At 42.0% G+C, this 5,466-nt stretch overlaps 1 pseudogene; it reads left to right on the top strand.

Moving 5' to 3' along the window:
• Positions 1–1,420: 1,420 nt before the first annotated feature.
• Positions 1,421–5,173, top strand: LOC141488838 (glycine--tRNA ligase-like; annotated as a pseudogene).
• Positions 5,174–5,466: the final 293 nt, after the last annotated feature.

The raw sequence follows: 5,466 nt of genomic DNA, 5'->3' as shown, positions 1-5,466 counted from the left end.
GACTCTGTCTTAATTTTGCCAGTCGTAGGTGGATTCAGCTGATTCACCCTTTGGATTTTGAATCCTGTGACCTGGACCCTAACTTATTCTGGGAACACTGAGAAGGAGCCAGCCTGGTCTCTTTCAAAACTCAGTCAGCTGCTGCAGGAATCTGGGAGCCCATCCTTGGCTACATGTAGCTGCTGGAACCCTATTGGCCTTGTCCCTTGGTCTTAAGCTCCCTGTCTTCCTAGAACAGTGCCAGCAACCTGTTCTCAATGGGACAAGGAGAGGGGATGAAAGATTCAGCTGCTACTGTCACCATTGCCAACTGTCCCAAGTTAGCCTGAATCTGGTGGCCTCCATGGGTTTCAGGGCCGTGGAGAAGTAAGGGAGGAGACCCAGCTGATCCCAGGTCCCTAGGGTAGCTGGCTAGGTTCCCTAGCATAGGTTTTCATAAACAGCTCCAGTAAGAGCTGAGCTCTGGGTAACTGGTGGAACTTTGCCCTGTGGTTTTGGCCTGAGTGCCTGGGCTGTTTGCTTTAACACAGCCGCTTCCTGATGCTTGCCCTGGCTCATATGGCTTCCCAGTAATGGTATGTTTTCTCCAGTTCACTCAGGATGGGCAGCCAGGCCTACTCATCCCACAGGGAAAGTGACTTAAAAATGGCTCTAGCCTCCCCCTCCCTCTGGCCTTTAGAGAAACAAGGAAGGGACCAGAAACCAGAACAAAAGGCTGTAGGAGAATGGCTTACCCTCCAGTTAGTCAGGATCCACCTCTTATCCATTGGATAAGATGGTAGAGGGAAGAGGAAGATTAAGGGTTATCTTCTTATCCCTGTAGGGGAGCCAAGGCAAAAGCAGTAATGCTGTGACCTGACAAGCATCCAGGGGGATGAGGCTAGTTTTCTTTGGATGGGTAGGAAGGTACCATAGAGTCAGGGTATTACAATTAAGGGAAGAAGGAGGCTCAGTCAAGCCAATCATTCAAATCTCTCTCCAGTGACCGGTACTGATTTTTAGAACTGGAGTAAGTGATAGAATACAGACTGTAAAATTTAAAGTGACTTTAGAACATAGAATGTCAAACTTGGAGGGACCTAAAAAAAGTAGAACATAGAATGAAAATAGGAAAGGAATTTTTAGATGTTAGGTTCAACTGCCCATTTTATAAAATAAGTAAGCTAAGGTGCAAAGAGGTCAGGCTCCTCCAAAGTCACACATTTAATTAGGGGCAGAACTGGAACAAGGAGTAAAATCTTTTGCCTCCTAGCTCAGTGATCTTTCATTATAGCATGCTACAATGGAATTGGAAGGGGAGACTAAGTTTTGGCTTTTTCTACTTTCTTCAAACTCTAAACTCAACTTAAGGGTTAGGGGGAACAGGGCAGCCAGAGAAGTAGTCTGGGAGAAGCAACTCTCAATAGCATACAAACAGGGAATGTCGAACCATAGTAGGCTTCCTGCAGTGGACTTGGCAATTTCTGACCTCCAGGCTGCCCCTCCCCAATCCCCAGATTTGCTGAAGAGTACCTCTCCAGATACATTCTTGCCAGACTATGGGGACTCCCGGGACCAGTGGATGACTGTCTGGTGATTCATTCCCTCACACCCACCCCCAACAACTCAGCAAGGCCCAGTTCCACATAACACATCCTGCCATTGCATGCCTTGACTCCCATAGGGGCTGGCCCCACTAATCAATTCCCCCACCAAAGAAGCTGGTTATAATTAACTCTCTCCCAATGGCCAGACTGGATGCTCACATGAGCACCAGGCCCACACTGATGAGAAGTGTGACTCAGTGCCCACTCTGTCCTGCCAAGGACTGGGGAAAGGGAGAGGCTGTTTCCTGGAATGCCTCAGTCATGATGGATTAGAGTTTTACCCTGTCTTCTGGAGATGTCTAATAACTGACAATAGGTACTTTCAGATGGGATAGCATAAAAGTGCATAAGACTGAGAATGAACCTTAAGAGATAATCTTACAGAGGCAGAGGAGAGGTGTGTGTTGGGGGAACAGGGAGGATCTTCACATGCTGCACCTATTTAATCATACAGGCTTTTTATGAGTTTCCCCTCATTCTATGAGCCCCCCACCCCTGCACTTTCAGATCATGTCTATGTGCTCTGTACTGCTAGCATTGCATGCCCTGACAGGAGGGCAATCCTTGGCTTTGTCCCCAAACCCTGAACCAATGAACCTACTCCTAATAGTCTCTCCTCCTCCTTTTCCTTGCATGAATGGGGAAGCCATGTCCAGACTGATGCCAATATGGGTCCTCTCCACCTAGCCTTGCAGCAAAAGGGGGATCTGGTGATGATGATGATAATGATAGTGTTTGTCCTTCATTCTGTAAGAAAATGAAAGAAAATAAAGTCCCTCAGGTAGATATCTATGTAGCTATAGATGAACTCAAGGCAATACAGAAGATTTTGGAGTCCAAGAAGTTAACTCTGCACTCCAAAGATGATATCATTAACCAAGTTAAAATGCAACACACCCACAAATGGAGGTTCATCTATGGTCTAGTCTTTGCAATTTATGGAGGGGTTAGCAGCCTGTAGGGGCAGGGGCCTGTAGGGTGTGCACTAAAAAAATAACATTATCTAGTTCTGACAGCAGTGTTTTATCCAAGAAGAGTAGATGCTGGAGACTGACTATGTTATGCTCTCCCCAGAATCTGTTCTCAAGACATCTGGCCATATCAACAAATTTGCTGACTTTGTGGTGAAAATGTGAGAAGTGGAGAATGTTTTCATGCTGATTATCTCTTGAAAGCTCACTTGCAGAAATTAATGTCTGATAAGAAATGGTTGACTGAGAAAAAAAAAATCTGAGGCATCTTGATCCAGCTGGACAGCTAAGAACAGGAAAAACTTGCAGATCTCTTTGTGAACTACAGTGTTTAAGTCTCCCATGACTGGAATTGACCTGTCCCCTCCAGTGTCATTCAACTTAATGTTCAAGACCTTTATTGACCCTGGAGGAAACATGACTGATTACTTGAGGCCAGAGTCTGCCCAGGGAATCTTCCTCTGTTTTAAATACCTTTTGACATTCATAAAGGGAAAGTTGCCTTTTGCTGCTGCTTAGATTAGAAATTTCTTCTGGAATGAATTCTCCTGAGATCTCTCCTAGATCAGAACTGATTCACTAAGACAGAGATTGAGTACTTTGTGACCCCAATGAAAAACACCACCCTATTTGACAATATGCGGAACCTTGCCATCAACTTGTATTCAACAACATTCCAGGTCAGTGGCCAGTCTATGCATAAGATGGACCTGGGGGAGGTGGTGGATCAGGGTGTGATATGTATATAGGGACATTTCATTGATAGAATCTACCTTTACCTCACCAAGGTCAGGGTATCCCCAGAGAAGCTTTGCTTCTGGTAGCAAATGGACAATTATAGTTGAGACTATTGGGATGCACGTCCTATGACTGGATTGAGATTGTTGAATGTTCATTGGCTTCTGGTATGACCTTTCCTGTTACTCCAGGACAACCAAAATCCTGTTTCTGGCAAAGAAAATACTCAAGGAACCCAAAATTGTTTATGTGGTTGAATTTGAATAAAGCAGCACAATGATTGGCAAGACCTATGAAAGGATGCCAGGTTGGTAATAGATTACCAAACTGAATGTGATAAGTGCGACATTACAGAGATAAAGAATCTGCTCAATGCGAAGAGAAAATTCAGAAATGAAACTGAAGGGAAAACATTCCTATTGATAAAGGACATAGTCAGTGCACAAAGATTCCAAAAGACACCTCCACCTTGTAGAATTTGTTTCAAATGTCACCACTCATATTTCAGGGGGTGGGGACACATTTGACCTTTGAGCTGTATAAGGCACATGAAATCATTTAGTCTGGCACTGCCAAGGCAACCACAGCAGGAATTGAAATTCAATAAGTCTAGGAACTTTTTCAGGGTGAATTAATTAAATATTTGATCAAATATGGTAGGCTAATTTTAAGTTGATAATTTTGTATGTCCCACAAATGATATTATAGATAATCCAAATGACCCTTGGCAGAAAAAAGGTTTGCCAACCCTGATGTATATGTTATTTCAGCACATGTTCTATATTTGAGGAGATGAACAGAGAACATTTTTCATGCTATATTCACTCCATTAAAATATCCTGTCTTCCTTTTGAATCAAAACCAGTATTGTCAAGGAGTTTTTCTGGAGACCTAACTAGGAATGGTTTATCTCATAAGGTAAATTGTCTCTTCTGGCTCCACTGCTATCCCAAGATAGATGAGACTGGATGAGATTGGGGTCACATTTGGGATCATAATTGACTTTGATACTATATGGCAAAGAATTGGAAATTGAGGTGATCCATCACTTGGGAATGGCTGAACAAGTTGCGGTATATGAATGTAATGGAATTCCATTGTTCTATAAGAAATGATGAATAGGTGGATTTCAGAAAATCTGGAAAGACCTACATGAACTGTTGTTTAGTGAAGTGAGCAGAACCAGAGGAATATTGTGTAAAATAATAGCAAGTCTGTGTGATGATCAGCTCTGACAGACTTAACTCTTCTCAGCAATACAGTGATCAAACACCAAAAGACTTTTGATAGAAAATGCCTTCCACATTCAGAGAAAGAACTATGGGGCCTGAGTGCAGATCAAATCATACTATTTTCACTTTAATTTTTTTTCTTTTTGTGACTTTTCCCTTTTGTTCTGATTGTTCTTTTACAAAATGACTAATGTGGAAATATACTTAATATAATTGTTTATGTAAAACACACACACACACACACACACACACACACACACACATATATATATACATATACATATACATATATATATATATATATATATATATATATATATATATATATATCAGATTCCTTGCTGTCTTGGGGAGGGGAGAATGAAGGGTGGGAAGAAGAAAAATTTGGAACTCAAAATCTTACAAAAATGAATGTTGAAATAAATAAAAATAAAAACAAACAAAAGAAGACTCTGATACCATAAACAAGACTCCTTACATAGCTGTCCTGAGTGACTGGAACACGAAATGCCAGATTAGAGCTGAGATCATTCCCAAAATGATCTATAATTTGATCATTGGTACCATAATTTAGTCTTATGTGGAAGTCACATATCCTCTATTTAAGGGGCAGAAGACTAACAAAAAGGAGACAATTGAGAACTAAGGACTCAAGCAGCTATCTTCTCCTTTGATCCATATTATGCAACTGTCTGTACTAGAATGGGACTGTGGTATACCCCCCATCTTCTCCCATGCAAATGATGATTAAAATTATAGACGTGAACAGAGGAGTCTGACTTTATTAGCTAGTGTTTCTGTTCCTGCCCATAGCTAGCCTTGCTTCTTGGAAATTACCTGCAAAGGCCATGAATTCAGCATGGGCCAACCCCCAAAATCTCTCTTCAATTCTAGAAGGAAAAGTTCAAGGTCTAGGGGGGTGAAGAAGGCAGCCAACTT

The sequence above is a fragment of the Macrotis lagotis genome, chromosome 1 (genome assembly GCF_037893015.1).
Source record: "Macrotis lagotis isolate mMagLag1 chromosome 1, bilby.v1.9.chrom.fasta, whole genome shotgun sequence".
Taxonomy (NCBI): Eukaryota; Metazoa; Chordata; class Mammalia; order Peramelemorphia; family Peramelidae; genus Macrotis; species Macrotis lagotis.
This window is presented reverse-complemented; position numbering and strand designations above follow the sequence as displayed.